This window comes from Mustela lutreola, chromosome 8 (genome assembly GCF_030435805.1).
Source record: "Mustela lutreola isolate mMusLut2 chromosome 8, mMusLut2.pri, whole genome shotgun sequence".
NCBI lineage: Eukaryota > Metazoa > Chordata > Mammalia > Carnivora > Mustelidae > Mustela > Mustela lutreola.
Genome location: NC_081297.1, coordinates 23,136,251 through 23,157,424, shown reverse-complemented (window position 1 = coordinate 23,157,424; position 21,174 = coordinate 23,136,251).

Below are 21,174 nucleotides of genomic sequence, written 5' to 3'. Positions count from 1 at the left end.
GGTTTCAGCAATGCCAGAGCTGAGTTTTGTGTGTCCAAGAGGTTAACTTTGGGAGGTACCCTCTTGAAGAAAGGTAATATGAAAAAGTAGGTATAAAAGTGAAAATTTATTCAAAATGAAAAAAGAAACAAGAAGTTACATTTTTTAATATCATTAAATATCATATCATAATATCATAAATATCAAAATATCATTTAATATCATTTTAATAACATTTTAAAAAGTTGGCAGCTACAATAAATATCATAAATTCAGGACAAATTATTATTTATTTTTAAATATTTTTTTAAAAGATTTTATTTAATTACTTGTCAGGGAGAGAGAATGCACAAGCAGGCAGAGTGGCAGGCAGAGGCAGAGAGAGAAGCAGACTCCCCGCTGAGCAAGGAGCCCACTGTGGGGCTTGATCCCAGGACCCCAGATCATGACCTGAGCCGAAGGCAGCAGCTTAACCAACTAAGCCACCCAGGCATCCCTGATTTATTTTTTAATAATTAACTGCCTGATATACTTTGTATTCATTTTCTAGGATTTACCATAATGAAACACCATGGACTGGTAGCTTAAACAATGCACGTTTATTTTCTTTCAGCTTTCCTACAGCTTACGGTTCTGAAGGCTGGAAGTTCAAGGTCACTGTACTGGCCGGGAGGAGGTGGGGTGCTCTGATGTTTCTCTCCCTCTGGCCTGCAGATGGCTGCCCTCTTCCCAACCCCTTTATATAGTGGTCCCTCTGTGTGCAGGAGTTCCTGTGTCTCTGTGTGGGTCCTAGCTCCTCGTATAAAGGTACCAGTTAGACTGGACTAGGTCATACCTTAAAGACTATGTTTTCAACTTAATACCCTCTTTAAAGATCCTGTCTTCATATATAGTCACATTCCGAGTTACTAGGGATGAGGGCTCACCCATTGGAATTTGGCGGGGGTGGAAGGACTCAATTCAGCCCATCACATACTTCAGAACCCTTCTTTCTGATTATCCCTTGTATTTGTCAGAGTCTTCCAGAGAACCTGAACCAATAGAATGTGTCTGTCTATCTATCTAACATTCAACTATCTTTTTAATCTACTTAGCTCTCATCTATCTAAAGATAGAAAGATATTTTAAGGAAAAGCATCATGCAATTGCAGGTGTCTGATAACTCCAAAATGAACAGGTTAGGTGAGGAGGCTGAAGACCCAGGGAAGAGTTGCAGTTTGAGTCTGAAGGCGGTCAGTCTGCCGGGGGACTCACTCAAGGAAGGTCAGTCTCTGTTCTGATAAGGCCTTCAACTGATTAGACAAGCCTCACCTGCACTAAGGAGGATAATGTGCTTTGCTCAAAGCCCACTGATTTAAATGTTAATCTCATCCAAAATAACTCCTTCACAGAAACATCCAGAATAATGCTTGAGCCCATATCTGGCTTCATGGCCCAGCCAAGTGGACACGTAAAATTAACCACCACACCCCTTTAAATGGCAATGGTTTTGCAGCATTTTTTATAGAAAGAATAGAAAGATAATGCAGTCTTCAGCATGATAGAGCAAAGTTTTGAAAAATTCTTTCATAGTTTATAGTTTAACTCTTTAACTTGTGATTGATAATATAGTATACATTTTAGCATTAAGGTCAACTATGGGAAAAACCTCTTGAATTTCATTCATCTATAAGCATTAATACTTAGGGCATTCATTTGAGTTCCTGTGCGTGTGTATGTGTATGTAACAAGTAACTGTAAATACCTCTGAATCTGGTCATAATCTCTAATCAGTTTGTTGACATTTTTATAATGGTATATTATGAGTGCTTGGTGAGGTTGGTATTTTGTATCAAATCAGCTAATAATTTAAATGCGACTTGCATTTTATTCTAATTCCTTAAAATATTTTTTAAGATTTTATTTATTTATTTGACAGAGAGGGAGAGAGCATGAGAGAGCACAGGTAGGGGGAGGGGCAGGCAGAGGGAGAGGGAGAAGTAGCCTCCCCACTTAGCAGGGAGCCCGGGTGTGGCTTGATCCCAGGATCCTGGAATTAGGACCTGAGCTGAAGGCCGATACTTAACTGATTGAGCTATCCAGGTGCCTTCTTTGATGAATACATTTTAAAATGACAAAATAAGGTATACTTTCTAGACATCCAAATGTGCAGTCTGCCAGGAATTATAAAAGAATTTCTCAGTTGTTTTTCTGAGATGTTCCAAAACATTTTTCCAACTTACAGGTAAATTGTATATGCTACCTTTCTTGACCCTTCCATTTTGAATTGGTTGGATAACAACTGAAATTTCTACTTCAGTTTTCTTCCCTGTGGTAAGTGGAGGAATTTCTGTAGACTAGCCTCTCATTGCAAATGTTTCAAGTGTTTCTAAATCCACTTACATGGATCCTGGGCACATTAGGATATGCTCACACTACTGAATAAATTCTGGTTCTCCAGAGGGCTGGACAATCTGATACAGTGGATGGTGGGTGCGTTCCCAGAAGCCTCGAGGTGGCTGACTGATATGGTGGTTTCAGAGGACTGAACCACAGTATTCAGTCCAATGTGAATCTAGCTGCTCTGTGAAGGGATTTTGCAGAAGTAATTGAAGTCCCTAAATCAGGTGACTTTAAGTTGGGGATATTATTGTGTGTGGGCCTGGCTTAATCAGTTAAATGGTCTCTCAGAATTGGGCTTAGACTTTCCCTGGGGTGGGGCTGGGGGCAGACTCTTGCTTTTAGGAAACTGTTTTGGCCCGTGGAATTCCAACTTGCTCCAGATCTTCCCTTTGTGATGGCCTCCCTGGTGGACTTCAGACTTGCTCAGACAGTCTGCCCAGTTACATAAGCCAATTCCTTATGTCTCTAGAGAACTTTACCTATTATTTATCATTTATCTATCTATCTATATCTATCATCCATCTATCATGTTAATAATTCCTACTGGTCCCCTTTCTTTGCCTGAACCCTGACTGATATACCTATACCGACAACCACATAAACATATTATTCCATTAAACCAACCAAATACATTCCGAACTCAATGTCCCTTTTCCCTGATCCCCAAAAGTGCTCATGCTCCTTCTCACAAGAAGGAGTTTAATGGAAGGGTAGTAGGAGTAGAGAGGCTGAATCATTTAGGGTTAGAATATCCTACTTTGGCACATCTTATTTTAAAAAACACAACTGTGTGAAAACACGGCTAGGACCCTGTCCAAGAGCTTAAAAGGGATGCATTCAGAGAACCACTCTGAATGTCAGGACGAGTTTCTGAGAGAGGGGCCACTGGAGAGAAGACCTGAGCACAGTCCTGTAAGATGAGAGAAAAGAGTATCTTGGTGGGGAGGGGGACGGTAGGAATAGATGCCAGACAGAGGAAATCTGAAGCAAAACCAGAGAGGAGAATCCACTGGTTGTAGATAGGAAGTAAAGTGGGGTGAACGTGGTAGAGACTAGAATTCAGGAGTCACACCCTCAGACACAGAGAGCCAGCACCTTCCATTTGGTCCTCCCTTCGATTCATCTGCATTCAAAGCACCTTTTTGTTTGTTTGTTTGTTTGTTTAGGGATGTTATTTATTTGTTTGACTGAGAGAGAAAGAGAGAGGGAGCGCACAAGCAGGCAGAGGGAGAGGGAGAAGCAGGCTCCCTCCCTGAGCAGGGAGCTGGATTGCAGCCTTGATCCCAGAACCCCAGGATCATGACCTGAGCCGAAGGCAGATGCTCTGAGCCACCAGACACCCCTACCTTCAGAGCACCTTGATGTGTCAGGTTCGGCCCAGTTGACCTAACCAAGGACATAACGTGTCTCGCTAGTTTGGTGCCTTAACACACGAAAAGCTGCATATGTAACCTGGCCTCGCTTCCGGAGGTCCTCAGAACTCACACTCCTTTTTTCTCAGACCTTTGTGTTTGGAGCCACTAAGTTACTCTAATAGATGCAGGAAAAATTAGGCTCTGAGACTGCTGGGGACTTAGGTTACCCAACTGTGGGATGTGCAAAAGAACAAGTCTGTTGGCATGGCAAAACCAGAGGCTGAAAAATGTTAATTTAGGAACCCTTGAATTATGAGAAACATAAGGCCCCTGTATTAGTGAGAATTTCTTTTCTGCTAATATCTTAGGGAAAACCTATTCCGTTGGCTATAAATAGGCATCTCCACCCGGGTTGCCCTTTATAATTGCCTGGGCCTCACCTCGAACCTGTAAAATGAGAATCTGGGAGTGGGACTCAGGCGCTGGCCACTTGACCAGCAGCACAGAAGAAGGAAAACCAATAAAAACTGCCCAGGTGACCTTATGAACTGGATAACGAAGAAATAAGGTTAACCAGTACAGGCTTGAAGGTGTTAATTGTTCCTCAGGGTTTCCTAGCAGGTCAAAATTCTTGCGAACAGGAATATGGTAATAGTTTTCAAAATTAGCAGAGGGCAGTTGGTAAATTTCATGATGTAGGATGTCTGCCCTTAATGTAACTTTTTTTTTTTTTTTACTAAAAAGAAGATATAGCCAAAAATAGTAATATTACAATTTGCCCTTGCATACTTCTGGTTTTTCTTAGAGAATTCATATTGTATCCAAATATCTAATAAGAAAATTTCCTTAAAACACTGTTTTTGGTCAAGTCTAAATAGATGTTGTCATAAAAATGTTTCAGGAGACTTCTTCCACTGGAACTTTTATCCAAACTGGTGCAACACATATTTTGGTATTAGAATTTCCTTAGCATTCTATAAATAATGTTTTTGATTTGGAAGAGTCCCTGACAGGCAGCAATTTTGAACAAAAGATGGCACTGACATTGGAAAGGCTCCCTGAGTTGGCTGGAAATCCTGGCTGTGCTGTGGGGGCTTTAAAATATTAAAAGTTATTCATGGTGTCCCTGCACGATTAGATTTTGGCAAAGATTGTTGATCTCACGCAATGAGCTCTGTGGGTTGAGTGAAAACCATTCCTATCACAGCTTTCTCCTTATGGGTCTGATTACAGTTCATGTACACAGAGTTCTCCCGGAGTCTGAGAGAACTCCGAAAGGCGATCATGCTCTCTTTTCTGTTAACTTTATGTTTTCTTTAAGGACAGGAAAGTTCGAGACTCCGTGGGCTTGCTCCTGATTTGGGGTTTTGGCAGGGGTTCTCAAACCGTGATGGGCATAAGAGCCACATAGGGAGTGTATGCAAAAATACAGATTCTCTGGGCTCATGGTTCTGATTCTGATTAAGAAGAGCTGGGTTGAGGTCCTGGAATCTGCCTTTCAGCAAGCATCCCAGGAGATTCTGATGGCCTCAGGCTATGATTTTTGATGAGCTCAATTTCAGAATCATTTTGCATTGAGATAGCATTTCCTTAAAGCTGTGAGAAATCTCACATAATCCCATAATCCCTGAGGTAAAAGCCGGATAGCCAAATAGCATGGGAGTTAACCAGAGTTTCAGTTTTTCCATTCTTTCTGTTAATTAACCAGGCGCTGTTGATGCTAAAATCTTACTGCACTACTTTTCATAAACTCTCTTAATCTCTCTACTGAATGTTTGCCTTTCCCCTCATCCCCACCCCACTCATACATGGAGACCTAATTCCCAGTGTGATGGTCTTAGGAGGTAGGGTCTTTGGGAGGTGATTAGGTAGTGAAGGTTGCGCCCTTGTGAATGTAATTAGTGCCCTTATAAAAGAGACCCCAGAGAGCTTCCTGTCCTTCCATCATGTGAAGACACAGAAAGAAGACAACTGTCTATGAACCAGGAAGCAGCTTCTCACCCAACACTGAATCTGCTGGTAACTGTGAGAAATAAATGTTTATTGTTTCTTGGCCTACGGAATCTACTAGAATCTACTAGAATGCCTATGGCTTTCTATTAGAGCAGCCAAAGGGGTCTAAGACATTCTCCCGACACTAACCTGTGCCTCTATCCCCTTTATAGTTACCATTAACGAATATGTGTGAGTTGATGATTTGTCTCTCTTGTCCAATCTTAGAATATTAACTCAGGGAAGGGAAAAGCTAGATATTATGTGGTCCTGGACAGAACCTTAGATCCTTGTGAAAAGCATCATTTCTCTTTGCTGCGGGAGAAAGCAGAGAAATTGCCCCTAGAGAGACTCCTGTCTCATGGAAATGTCAGTTGTGATGGGTCAGGGTTTGCTCATGTTATAAAAGGGAGTCCATGGAAACCTTGTAATGCTGTGACCATCAGAACTCTGTAATTCACATTTATTGTCTTGATAAGGTGGAAAAGAAACCTCACCAGCTTCTTTGATAAAAATTGCAATACTTCAAAGAGGATTCTATCTCTTATTTTCCCTCAGTTTCCTGGAAATCAGGAGCAGCTCTTGGGAAGAAGGTAATAGGGATAATTTCCTATCATGCTAGACACAGTGGCCTGTAATTGAATGAATTCCAGATGGTCCTAAAGTGTGTTCTGCCAAATATCACATTCCGCTGAGGGGTTAATTCCCAAACCCCCAAGTCCTGGCTCTTGAGCTGTGGGGACAGAAAAGGAGATTTGACGTTTCTAACAGATAAGAAGGAAGGGTATGGGATCGACAGTCTCTAGCTATCTGCGTCTCTGAATATGACAGTTTGCTTATCAGGCAAGATTTACTTCCTTGAGGAAATACCAGGTTAAGAGATACGCAAGATCTCTATGTGTTTAGTGTTCTTGACCTTGGGTCTCAATACAAAGTCCTGATTTTCTCTGGTTGCGTCCGGACTTCTCTCTGGGCCTTGCGCCCATGTGTCGGTGGGCTGTGAATACACATGGATTATGGAAGAACTGCTCTTGTCAGAAGAGTCTGCTTCCATATCCCAGGTACCCCATCGGGCCCTGACTGCTGTGGGCCACCTCCCCACCTGCGTGGCAGCTCTGCGGGAAACACCAGACAGGAGCACTTGTGGTGTGTGTGCCACAAGACAGGTAATGGGACTCTTGCTTTTACCATCCAGGGGGCCACCCCTCGCCCAGTGAGGACCACCAGGCCAATCTTGCAGAGCACGAAGAAGGAAGCAGATCCAGTGTGGGGCCTTCTTCACTTGAGTAGCTGACAGAGATTCCACTGCCAAGTAATGGAGAATCTGGCACAATCACCGAAAAGCCTCAGCCAACTGGAACTTTGGAAGCCACAGCTTTCTTCTGAGCTCCCCCTCAAGATGTGTATAGTCATTGTGCTTGTTTTGCTTCCTCCCTGTTCTTGTTTAAAAGCCAGATTTCTCCCTGGACAGACAGCAAAATCTCAGTCCTCTGGGGTTGCCATAAGGGCAGAGAGGAACAGGGAGAACAAGCTTGGGGAGGCCAGGGCGGTATCGGGTAACCTTTCCTGAAGTAGATCTTTAGCGTATCCAAGCCACTGTGTTCTTTTGGACTGTCTTCAACCAAGCGTTTCCCACAGTGCCAAACCTCAGGATATCAAAGAACCACTCACAAAATATTCTCTCTCTCAGAAGAAGCAGAATGATTTTGCTAAAAGGACATTTCTGCCAACACATATCACATAGACTGAGACAGTTAAAAAAAAAAAAAAAAAAAAAGATTAAAAAAAGGCCTAAAGAGAACAAGAGTGAGTTTTCAGTGGAATGAACACAGTCAATCCCCTTCTAAGAGTTCCTGTGATCGGCCAACCTAAGCTACTTTGGTGGATGCCACCTCCTCTGTGTCCCTCAAAAATAACTAAAACAATGGGAAACGTTGTACCTCAGTGACCATAACTGGTACCACACCCGGGTAGCCATCAATATCCATAATCATGCATTTTTTAGCTCTCACTTTGTTTTCTTCATTCAATGGTATTTCAGTTTCCATTGTATCTGATAGAAGTGTCCAGGGGTCAAGTGCTATAAAGAACCACAACAGAAAAATGACAACTGTATAAGCTACAAACTCAAAACCTGTTGCTGGGACCTAGCCAGAGGTAAATGGTTAGATGGACACACCCTGTTCTTCTGAACACACCAATCATAACATGACAACTTCCCCGAATATTTGACAGATCTGTGAAGCTGGTCACTCCTGCAATTCTGGCAGGCCATTCTGTATTAGTACAGAAAGCAGACCTACATCCATTTGGTTGAGTGTTGAGGCCAAAAGTACCATCACAGGGATGATCAACACCATCACCCCTAAGGAGTCCTGTCTAAGACAGCAATGATCACCATCAGGGCACGAAAAGGTGAGTCAGAAATGAGGATACCATCTATACCACCCATGGGGCTGAAGGCCACACCCAACACAGGCACAATACGAAACCTTACAACTTTCAAGAACATGGTTGAGACACTACGCCGATTACTGATGACAGAACAATTTAGAGATGAGGCTGTTGTCAGTACTGTCTTGACAGAGCTTATAAAAATGCTGAAGATGCCAGCAACAAACTCAAGACAGGATCCATTGGGTCATATGTGCTTGTTGTCACAAAGCTTCTGAATGACCCTAACCAGATTTTACCCTTGGTGCCCCTTTTAATTTCTCTTGTCATATTTATCTTTAAAAGCTTCAAGAAGAGCTACACCCACAAAGTTCTTAATTAATAGACTTTAGGTGATTATGTAGGAATTACTGGAAGAATACTTACACAAAAAACAATTTCTGTATTAAGTGTGCTTGGAAATCTGGAAGGACATTTCTCCTTCCTTTGTGATCTGTTAAGTCTGAATCAGGTATTATTTTATGCATTGTTTGAAGAGAGAAGCCAGATACTTAATAGATTTGTTATAAAACTAATGTTGTAATTATAAGCTCCCTCCTCTTTTTGAAATTGAAAAAAAATGTCATGTTATAGACCAGGGAAGTGTAGTAACTGTCAGCATAGAAGTAAGCAATCCCAAGTTCACCATAGAATTAGTTTATTGGGTCATTTTTCAGCTTGATCAGATCTAAAGAGAGAATCCTTATGGATCTTGACTTTTTTCTGCCTTTTAAAACAATGTTATGTTTATAGCCCATTCTAGTTAGAAACTTTGTGAAATATATGGTGAGTACTTAGTATTGTTTTTATAACTAGTCATTTAATGAAAAGAAAAATAAGATCCTAGAAAAATAAGTAAGCATGAGAATGAATAAATACCATGTTCATGGGGTGCTTGGGTGGCTCAGTTAAGCATTCACCTTCAACTCAGGTCATGATCCTAGGGTCTGGGATCAAGCCCCGTGTCATCCGGGCTCCTCCTCAGCAGGGAGTCTGCTTTTCCCTTTTCCCCTCCCCCCACTTCTTGCTTTTTCTCTTTCTCAAATGATTTTTTAAAGTCTTTAAAAAAATACATTGTTCATGCTGATAATTCTCAAATTTGTATCTTTAGCTTTAACTTCTGCTTGGAACTTTTAACTTGCCTACTTGACTGCTCTATTTGAATGTTTCATAGATAGCTCACATTTAACAAAATAGAACACAGGCTTGCCCCCATGCTATTACCCCTCTGGTCTCCATTTTGTCAATAGCAATATGAGCTATCCAACCACTCACTCTAGACAACTTGGAGCCATTCTTACTTCATCTCTATCCCTAATGTTCTGTATCTGTCACCAAGTCTATTCAATTCAATTCCCCAAATCAGTCCTTGGTCTTATCTATGTCTTTCTCTTTTTATGGCTGCTCCCTAGTCCAGCTCTCATTATATCTTGCCTAAAATACAAAAGCCTGCTACCCAATCTCCCAGTTTCTGCTTCTGTTGTCCTCCATTTGTCCTCCACTTTGCAGCAAGTGGCCTTATTAAAATGCAAGTCATATCATGTCGCTCCACAACTCAACACCTTTCAATAGCTTTCAGTTTCATTTAGGAGACCACTCAACATTCTTACCATGACTGGTAGGACCCATGTGATCTGCCCCTGACTTACCACATGTTCACCACCAATACTCCAGCCAACTAATCCTCTCTCAGCATTTCAGAAAGTAGAACTTTTTCACCCCAGGGACTTTGCACATATTGATCCCTCCACATGGAATGTGCTTTCTTCCCAGCTTCAAGATCTAGAGCTATTAGATCCCTCAGGTCATTTTCATTAAGGTAGTCTCTGATTCTGTTGGTCTTCAACTCAGCCTCCTGCTTGTTTCCATAGTACTCATAATTCCTTAATATTTCCTTTATTTGTTTCTTCCTTTCTCCTCCCTGCCCTCCTCCCCCACCCCATGTAACGAAGGCAGGAACCAATGTCATCAGTGAATTTCTGGTGCCTTCCACAGTCCTTGGCTCATGATGGTGTTCAACAACATTTGTTAACTCAACTGAATTAATGGAAGAATTTAAATATTAAAATATTAAAAGAGAGCATTAGGCAGAATCCAGGAGAGAGCTAACATCAACTTTGAGGGGGCAAGATATAAACCTACCAGGAAATTCAAAAGAAGCCAGAGAGGAAGGATTCTGCTAGAATATTCTGAAAGCCAACCAAAGGATGCATTTCAAGAAGGAGGGCTAGGGAGGAGTAGGCTTGGCCAGATGCTGCCAGATGTCAGGTGAAACATGGGGTGAGGCTGTCTGCTGTATTTAGCATTACAAGTGTCATTTGTGATGTTGGCAATAGCAGTTTCAAGAAGACTGGTGAAGGAGAAATCAGGCACAAGTTACTGGAGGGAAAGATTTCAGTATGATTGAGTTTAAGAAAGGAGCTAGGAGAGAAGGAAGTGTAAGAGCCAACAGTGAGAGACTATGATCAATGGAACACAGCACCCCACCCCCCATCATCCACTTCCATGGAACCCAAAGCCCAAGTGGAGGAAAGAGGAGAGGAGACTTCTCTAGAGTTACTGTGAAAATCACCTGGGAGGGGTTTTGTTTTTGTTTTTTAAGATTTTATTTATTTATTTAACACAGAGAGATCACAATTAGGCAGAGAGGCAGGCAGAGGGGGAGGGAGAGGAAGGCTCCCTGCTGAGCAGAGAGCCCAACGTGGGGCTAGATCCCACGACCTCTTGATCACGAAGCAAGTCGAGAACAGAGGCCCAACCTGCTGAGCCACCCAGGTGCCCCAAAAATCACCTGGGAGGCTTTTAAAAGTACCAGTGTCCTTGGCCCTACCCTAATTCGATTAAAGCAGATCTGTAGGCATGGGGTCTAGATAATGATATTTTTATAAAGCAGCCAGTCTCTTCAAAATGTGCAGACCATGGTTAAGAAATGCCAGTTTAAGTAACTGTTTTAACTTTCTTTTGTGTGTTGAAATAACACTTGCAATTGGGGGAGGTTTCCTAGTTAGGCAAACACTGAGTTAAGGTAGCTGACAGGTGTCAGCAGCAGGAAGGGGTGAAGAAGTTAGTGGGTAACTTTACCTTTATCCAGCCGAATTGTTTTAAATCCATGCATACATTCATTTACAAAAATGTGGTAGAATACACATAACATAAAATTGGCCACAGTAACCATTTTCGTGTATGGAGTTCTGTAGTAAGTATATTTACATTGTTGTGCAACCAATCTCCAAAACTCTTTTATCTTGCAAAACTAAGACTCTATGCCCATTAAATACTTTTCCATTCCCCTGACTTCCAGCCCCTGAAACTACCATGCTTTCTGCCTCTATGAATTTGACTTATCTAAGTAGCTCATATAAGTGAAATCATGCACATTTATTCTTTTGTGACTGCCTTATTTCACTTAGCATAGTGTTCTCAAGGTTCATCCATACTGTAGCATGTGTCAGAATTCCTTTCCTTTTTTTAAGATTTTATTTATTTATTTGAGAGAGAGAGCACGAGTGGGAGGAAGGGGTAGAGGGAGAAGCAGACTCTGTGCTGAATGCAGAGTCTGACATAGGGCTCCATCCCAGAACCCTGAGATCATGACCTAGCAGATGTTTAACCAACTGAGCCACCCAGGTGCCCCAGAATTCCTTTCCTTTTAAAGGCTGAATAATATTCCATTGTATGTATAGATGACATTTTGTTTATCTATTCATTGGTCTTTGGACACTTCATTGCTTCTACTCTTGGTGATTGTAAATAATGCTGTAATTAGCATGGGTATACAAATATCTCTTCAAGACCCTGCTTTTAATTCTTTTGGGTAATTCTCAGAAGTGGGGTTGCTGGATCCTATGGTAATTCTATTTTTAATTTGTTGAGGAACCACCATACTGTTTTCCACTGTAGTCATTTCCACAAAATGACTACAGCATTTTATATTCCCACAAGCAGTGCAGAAGAGGTCTAATTTCTTCACATCCTTCCCAAAACTGTTTTTTGTTATTTATTTTTTGATAGTAGCTACCTAAAATATGTGAGGTGGTTACATTGTTCATTTTTACTCTTGCTATTTTTTATTTTTTGATTCTTTTTTTGAAGATTATTTATTTGAGAGAGGGCATGGATGAGTGGAGGGAAGGGGTGGAGGAGAGACTCTTCAAGGAGAGTCCCTGTTGAGCACAGAGAATCCCACAGGGCTCAGTCTCACAATCCTGAGATCATGACCCAAGTTTTAGTATTTTTTTTTAAAAAGATTCAGATTTTTTTTTTTTTATTTTTTTTTTATTTTTTATAAACATATATTTTTTATATACATATATTTTTATCCCCAGGTCTGTGTTTATTTGAGAAAGAGAGAATGTGCCTGTGAGTGGAGGTGGGGGAGGGGCAGAGAGAGAGAAAGAATCCACACCTAACATGGAGCCTGAAATGGGGTTCAATCCCATAACACTGAGATCATGACCTGAGCCGAGATCAAGAATGAGACACCTGGGGTGCCTGGGTGGCTCAGTTGGTTGGGCATCTGCCTTCAGCTCAGGTCATCATCCCAGAGTTCTGGGATCAAGCCTGGTGTTGGACTTCCTGCTCAGCTGGGAGTCTTCTTCTTCCTCTTTCCCTTACCCCACTTGTGCTCTCTCTCACGCAAATAAATAAAATAAATAAATAAAGTCTTTGGGGGAAAAAAAAAGTGAGATACTGAACCAACTGAACCATACAGGTGCCCCCACTTTCACTGTATTTGAGAACTTCTTTTTTAAAGTTATTTTTATTAACATATAATGTATTATTTGGCTCAGGAGTACAGGTCTGTGAATCATCAGGCTTACACATTTCACAGCACTCACCATAGCACATACCCTCCCTCGTGTCCATAACCCAACCATCCTATCCCTTCCCCCCTCACCCCCTAGAAACCCTCAGTTTGTTTTGTGAGATTAAGAATCTCTTATGGTTTGTCTCCTTCCCAATCCCATTATGTTTCATTTTTTTCCTTCCCTACCCCCCAGAACCCCCCACCCTTTCTCTCAAATTCCTCATATCAGAGAGATCATATGATAATTGTCTTTCTCTGGTTGACTTATTTTGCTCAGCATAATACCCTCTAGTTCCATCCATGTAGCTGAATATGGCAAGATTTCATTTCTTTTGATGGCTGCATAATATTCCATTGTGTATATATATATATATATACCACATCTTCTTTATCCATTCATCTGTCGATGGACATGTAGGTTCTTTCCATAGTTTGGCTATTGTGGATGTTGCTGCCATAAACATTTGGGTGCACATGCCCCTTCAGATCCCTACATTTGTATCTTTAGGGTAAATACCCAGTAGTGCGATTATTGGGTCATAGGGTAGCTCTGTTTTATTTGAGAACTTCTTAAGTGAGGCTATACCAGGTGGTGTTGGATTTTTCAATGGATTTCCACCCTGAGGGATACTAGGATTGGGTAACTCAGACTTTAGCAAGGCTCTGTCTCTCCTTTTCTTGTAGAAATCTTTGACATCTCGAAAATAAAGAAAAGCTTACAGTTACAAATCATGTCTTCTGATAGGGTTCTTCCTCTCTGGGGAAGACATGTGCACACAGCCTTGTCTAAAGGTTTCTCTCACTCTGAATCCTAGAGTGTTGTGAGGAGGGCAGATTCTATTTCTCAGTGCTGCTCATTTCTGGGTAAATCTTTGCTGCTCATTTTACATAAGATACAAGATAACCGGAGGCTTACAAAGTATGCAAGGGAAGAGATAGGCCAAGCTGCTGACTTCTTTCTCTGGCCCCACCTGTAGAGAACAGTGTCAGTTTGGGAGAGAAAATCATGATGTCTGCTGAGTTCAAGGTTGGAGGCTTTAGAAATTTAAGTATTTGTTGAGAGTCTATGTACCTTACTACTACACTATTATACCCCTGTTGACTTCAGCAAGCAGGACACATTTGATGAAGAAAATGGAAGAAAAATTTTAAGTTTGTGTTATAAAATTTTTTGTACCCAAGAGACTATGAAATCTGACTACCAGATATCTGTTTAGATTACAGATATGTGAACCCCAGTGCATTCAGGATCTAACTTTTGTTAGATTGAGCTGCCCTTGCCTTTCTCAACACTCTCTTACCTTCCTCTCAGAGAAGCCTGTACAGGCTAAGCTATTAGATCAAGGAAGTGCTGGAAGGCTTCTGTCTGCTAATGAGCCAGAATAAGGTGTGACTCCCCATGGGGTCACTTCAGAAGTCTTATTTATATGTCATCCAAGGAAACCTTGAGAGTTGAAGGTAGATGGCAATTTGGGCTCAGTGATAATTATTTTGTTCAAGGGCATTTCCAGTTTCTCTCCTCCACTTGATTTCACACAGACCTCACTATTTTACTAGTGCCCAAGTCAACTTGCCTTTTGTTGGCGCCCATGGACGATAAGGGATTCCCATAGAACATGCTGTATGTTTCATAGTACTTAGCTTGCTGCATGCTGTTGGACTTTTTGTCAGGCTTTTCTCTGACAAACTGTGATTGTGGGCAGAGATCATGCTCCATTCATCATCGTCTCACCAGCATATGGTGATGTAGGCATGCTCAATAAATATCTGAGTATGATACGATGTAAATATGCAAATAATGCCCAATGCTCATTGAGCACTTCCTATGTGCCATGTACAATCATTAATTGTACTAGTATTTAATTTAATTTGGGTGAACCCTCATAACAGCTCTATGAAGGCAAGAGCTGTTCATTTCACTGAGAAAACTGATAGAAAGTTTAGGAAAGTCATCCAAGTTCACACAGCTAACAAGTAGCTGAACAAGGAATGGAGCCTGGGCAGTCTGGCTCTTGAGTCAATAACCTGACTTTGAAAAAAATAAAAGAGGAAATGAAGTAGGGAAAACAAGGGTTTTTATCTGTCTGAACTCCCTTCCTGGGCAAGAGGGAGCACAGGTCATCAAAGGCAGACTAGGAGCTGGCCATGAGATGGTTCCCAGGGGGAAACCCAATGGAAAGGCCTGTGCGCTGGCCCAAAGGCACCAGCAGCAAAGCAGTGTTCACCAGAGACAGCCTCCCAGAACAAGGGGTCATAGTGGTGGGGATGCAAGGCTGGCGGGCGTCCAAGCTCCACCCACCCCTCCTTTTCCAGATGACTCCTCCCCCTGGGGCTTTTGGGTAGGGCGTGATATCAAGGATTTCGAGCTGAATTGCCAATTTCAGTACTGCGAACAATGAGTCAGGTATTTCACTGTGTTTGTTACATTTGTCATCATCATGAATGAATAGATAATGCATATACAGGGTACACAAATTAAAAGATTCAACAGGATGGTGAACCACCACACTGCCTACCCCTACAACCATCTCCCTTAGCCACTGGTGACCACAGCTGGACATTTCTTGTGTATTCTTCTAGAGATCAAATATATATATATATTTATATATATGTGTGTGTGTGCATGTGTGTGTATATATATATACACACACAAATATGTATAGATACACATACATACATTATTTATATATGCGCATTTCTCTGGAAGAATATATAAGAAACTTTCAACAGTAGTATTTATACACACACACACACACACACACACACACGTGTGTGTGCATGTACATATAGAAGTGTCCACTCATCCATTTTCATCCTTCTAAGGTTTTCTTCCTTTTTTTTCACACTGTCGTCCCTTCTCTGTTGTCTTTATTTGATGTATTATGCTTCTTTTATTTAAAAAAAAAATCCTCTGTTGTCATTATAATGGAGTTTGGAGGAGAGCTCTGAGATAAACACATACCACATTTAACCGGAAGTCTTGTTAAAAGGTAATGATGGAGCACATCTGAGACAGACCCAGGTTTGGGCAGTCACAGATTATCTATGGGAAACTGGGTCAACTCAAAGAAAGCAATATAACAAAATCCTGGTTTTAATAATAATAACAATAATGTTCATTTCACATTATCAGTGCTAGCTGATGTACTTTACCCAGTCTCTCATTTAATCCTCACATAAAATAGGTACTAAATCATCAGCAGCATTTCAGAGGAAAGGACCTTGAAGCTTACAAAGATCCAGTAAACTGGCCAAGGTCATAAATCTCACAAAGGACAGAGCCCAGGATTTAAATTAACATCTGCCTGAAACCTTTCTCTTAACTCCATGCTTGTTATATACTCTTCTGGCTAATTCCTGACCACTATGAATAGATTGACTCAAACTTCAGTTTTGTGAATGAATGTATGTCCATGAGGACAGGATATGCTGAATGTGATTTTCCAGGGTCTGTTGTTCTCTTCAAATGGCATTTGAAAAATAAGATAATTCTAATTATCTTAGAAACTGGTTGGTGAGAACCTGTTTTAGTTCTATCTGAAGACAGCCCACCCTACGCCTCTAATATCCCCCTGTTTTAGCCTTAATCTTTTTACACTCTCAAACTCTAAAGTCTAAAGAAGTTCAAGTGGGACATGCTGTGTAGTTTCAAAAAGAAACTGAGGTTCCAGAAGTTCTTAATATAACAGGAAAGTGGTTTCAATAATACTATATTAATACATAGTTAATATTATATGTCAATTTGACAGGGCCATGGGTTGCCCAGGTAATTGGTTACACATAAATTCTGGAAGCATCTGTGAGGCTGTTTCTGGATGAAATTAGCATTTGAAATCAGTAGACCAAGTAAAGCAAATGGCCCATCTTAACGATGGGTCAACCAGCCAGGTGAGGGCCTGAACAGTAAAAGGTGAAGGGGGAATTCATTCTGTTTGAGGATCTCTGAACTGGGATATTGGTTTTCTCCTGCCTTAGGACTTGGACTAGAACTTAAACCATCAGCTCTCCTGTTCTGAGGCCTTGGGACTAGGTGTCTTGGGACCTCTTATCTTCCATAATCACATGAGCCAAGCCCTTACTATCAATCGATCATTATCTATCCATCCATCCATCATCGATCTGAATTTTATCTATGTATCTCCTACTGGCTCTGTTTCTCTGGATAAAGTGACTGATCTCATGAGATGGGAGGTCCCAAAATACTGTGAATAAGGCCACTTCCCTGCATGGCCCTACGGGGCACCGTTCACTTCAAGGATTATGGGAATGATACAAAGTGAAGTTGAGACTTCCACTCTGATGAATCCAGGGCTCTTTACCAGCAATCATGGGACCCCAACGGGGCTTCTCCTTATAATACAGAAATGCCCTCCTCATAACAAATAGCATGGAGGACATGGGGAGTTAGAGAGGAGAAGGGAGTTGGGGGAAATTGGAAGGGGAGGTGAACCATGAGAGACTATGGACTCTGAAAAACAATCTGAGGATTTTGAAGGGGTGGGGGGTGGGAGGTTGGGGGAACCAGGTGGTGGGTATTATAGAGGACACGGATTGCATGAAGCACTGGGTGTGGTACAAAAACAATGAATACTGTTATGCTGAAAATAAATTAAAAAAAAAATCAAAAAGAAAGAAAGAAAAAGAAATGCCCTCCAGTTCAAGGAAGGTCTGATCTAGGTGTTTGCAACGTACCCTTCACAGCAGGAATCCTGGGATACAGCAATTATTTGAACAAAGGTGTTCAGTTGATCAAATGAGGCTCAGACCTTAACTGGAGGTTTTTGGTTTTATTTATTTGTTTGGTTTCTTCATTTTGTCTATAGAAGAGGAGGATTGTAAGTAGACCAAGAGATCAGAGGAGCATGGCTCCTCAGGATACCATTTCCTCCTCTCAGCACTTTTTCATCACCTCATCAACTGGACCATGACTTTTTCTCTTTCAGTGTTTGAGCTCATTTCTTTTAAGCTAGTCCTCTCCTTCCCTGGTGGCAGGTCTCCTGATCACATCCATTTTCTTTTATCCATCCAGGGATCACACAGTTCTAATCTACTTTTCCTTCTCTGGCTCATTCATTCAATTATTCATTGATTCATTCATCAGATATTTATTCAGCATCCACCATATGCAAGGGACTTTGTGTGAAAACTGGGAGACAGCAGGGACAGGAAGACATAGTCCTTTCAGCTACAGATCTTGGTGGACTGTAGGAAAGACAGAATTTTTAAAAATGATTTCATTATTGAAGTAAGCATCATGGAAGGAACTTATGGGAAGTCATGAAGGTACATATTGGGGTCAGAGAAGGCTTGAGAAAAGTGAAAAAGGGTGGAATGAGTCAGAGTTCAGGGAAACTGATCACTGGAGGACTAGGGGTGCAGGCAGGGGAAGAGCATGTGCGGAGAAGGTACAGAAGCGAAAAGATATAGAGTGAGCAAGGGGAAAGGCCATGCTTGGGGTGAAGCTGCCCCATTTCTTAGCTCCCAGTCTCTTTACAAATGCCTAGTTGAGATTTTTTTTTTTAATTTTCCATTCAATTCTCCAAAGTTTAATTAAGAAGGAGATTGCTGGATGGAGTTATTCTTCTCACTGGATGGAGCCCATTAAAAATGAAGTCCTACCCTCTCTCCTTAAAATCAGAGCTGAGTGATTCCTCCACACAGGAGGACAGAGGACAGGCCCTGAACGACGCTGTAGTATTGTTGTTTGGGGCTGGGCTGAGGTGTCCCAACAGAACAAGGGCCCAGGAGATCGGAGAGTGGAGGTCGTTGTATTTCACACAAACTGTAATGGTAACTTGCACGGAGCAGATTCTAAACAGGTGCTAGCTGAACCGAATTGTTATGTGTTGATTTCAAAGTTTTCTGGAAATTATCTCTAGAAAACGTATTATTCAGGGAACCATTTTCTCAGTAAATGGTAAGGACAACTTCCGTTTTCTAATATTAACTCTTCCGGGATATTTTTTTTTCTCCCAAACAACCCTCTCTATTCCCTCCCCTATTCTCAACCAGAAGCTGGAATTTCAGTGCCCCTTTGCCTCAGAGATGGTAAGAGAAGCATATACATCATCACAGCATGGGAAAAGTAGGATAAAAACCAAGTATATCAGGCACAGGTGATGAGGATTCTACTATAGCATGAGAATCATGGGAAGCTTTTACAAGAAAGTGGCGTCTGAGCTGGGTCTGAGAAAGCGACACAAACAAAAGGAACAAAGTTTTGGCCGTCGAGGGGAGAAAGGGCCATTTCCGCTGGACAGAATAGCATGAATTCTAGAAGCTGGAGAAGCTCCAGGTAAGAGAAGTGAAGGGAAGTGGCCGGAGAAGGAGCCGAAGAAAGAGAGGCTAGTGAGGGACTTTCCATGGAATTATTACTGTAGAGCTTGCGTAATAATTGCAGAGCGATGACAGTCCATTTAATGAACTCACAGCTGTGCCAGCTACCAAAATGCCATAAAGGCAGGTGATAGCCCCATCTTAAAAATGAGGAGAAGGCTCGGGGCACCTGGGTGGCTCAGTCGTTAAGCGACTACCTTCAGCTCAGAGCATGATCTCCAGGTCCTGGGATGGAGCCCCAGGGCTCTCTGCTCAGCAGGGAGACTTCTCCCTCTGCCTGCTGCTTCCCCTACTTGTGCGCTTGCTCTCTCTCTGTCAGATAAATAAATAAAATCTGGAAAAAAGAAAGTGAGGAGAAGGCTCAAGGGCCCATAACATACCCTACATGAGGCCAGTATTCTTTCCCCCAGGTCTGATTCCTATTATCACCATACCCTGCTTTAAAGAACTCTAAAACCATCCTGGCTGGTGGTTTTAAAAAAGGATTTCAAAGAGCCCTCAGCTGTTGTGGAGTTCCACAAACAATAAAAAATACTTTTCAAAACATAATTATCACTCTTCTCAGATTCATATATTAGGCTTCCTCCTCTAAAAGAAGCGTTTTGATGCTAAAATAAATAAATAAATGAGGAAAGGAAAATCTTTGATGTATTCCAGTCCTCTTTTAAAAATGATTTTCCCCCGTTGTGCAAAATTATACGTTTGCTATAAAAAATATGGAAAACATAAAAAAGGAGGAAAACATCACCTATATTCCTACCACCAGTGAGGAAATATTACTACTTAATTTATAGTAATATTCTTGCCATGAATATATTTGCCATAGTTATGATCTCTGTAACATTACACACAAATGTGTAAAAATAACTTTTTCTTATTACACAATTTGCCTAATGACTGGATAAATATTGCAAAGATCTCTTTCCTACTGAGAATAGAATCTACCAAATAATAAACATTGAACAATTCATTTTGTAGAATTCTTGTGAAGACCATTAGTTAAGTCAATATAAATAGTGTTGAATCATTCCTTCTGGCAATAGTTGAGTTCAAAAAAATTTTTAAATTGTCATTAACTTAAAGGATATCCGAAAGATAGAAATTTCAGCACGTCACATAATTTTGAAATACCCATCTGTTGACACCAACCTCTTAATCTTAAGAGCGTGCTAAAATGATATACCAGGATTCTGCCACTTTTCTAAAAATATTCTAGAAACTTCAGTGGTTTTGGTGTGTGGATTAAAAAATAAGTTTGAGGGTTAGGTACCTTAATATCCTTTCATCTCAAATTACAAAGGATTAGTTCTTCATTTTAGAAACAAGCAAGGAAGACATTAAATTAAAAAGGAAAAAATTTCCAGTGTGTTAGACTGGCACTGAAGATGCTGGATAAATATTAGATGTTGAATATATTCTTTGTCATATTTGTGGCTAACCCCGGAAAGGCCTGGAAACAAGAGAAGTTGGGGTGTGGCTGAAAATGGAGAAAGATGTTCCACTGTCTCCACTTCCCCGGAAAAGAGTATGGATGAAAAATAGAACGTTTGGGAATGTGAACTGTAGTTAACTCCCCAAGCTTCTCCCACTGACACGTTATGCCCCCCAGGGATCCCCATGTCCTGGTATTCACCTCCTTCTGCCTCCCCGTCTTGCCCCACCCTTAGGTGTGGATGGAACACGTTATTTGACTCCCTTCTGACAGGTGAAATAAGAAATGCCCCTTCCTGATTAGAAATCCTAAGCTTGCCAACAGCCCTGTGAGTCTGAAAGGCCCTCCCTCCACCCACAAGTCTCCCAGAGAAGCCTCAGTGTCGCTGGAAACACGGGCTGCAGCCCGATGGAGCTCCCAGACGCGGAGCATAGGACGGCCACGCCTGACCCACAGCA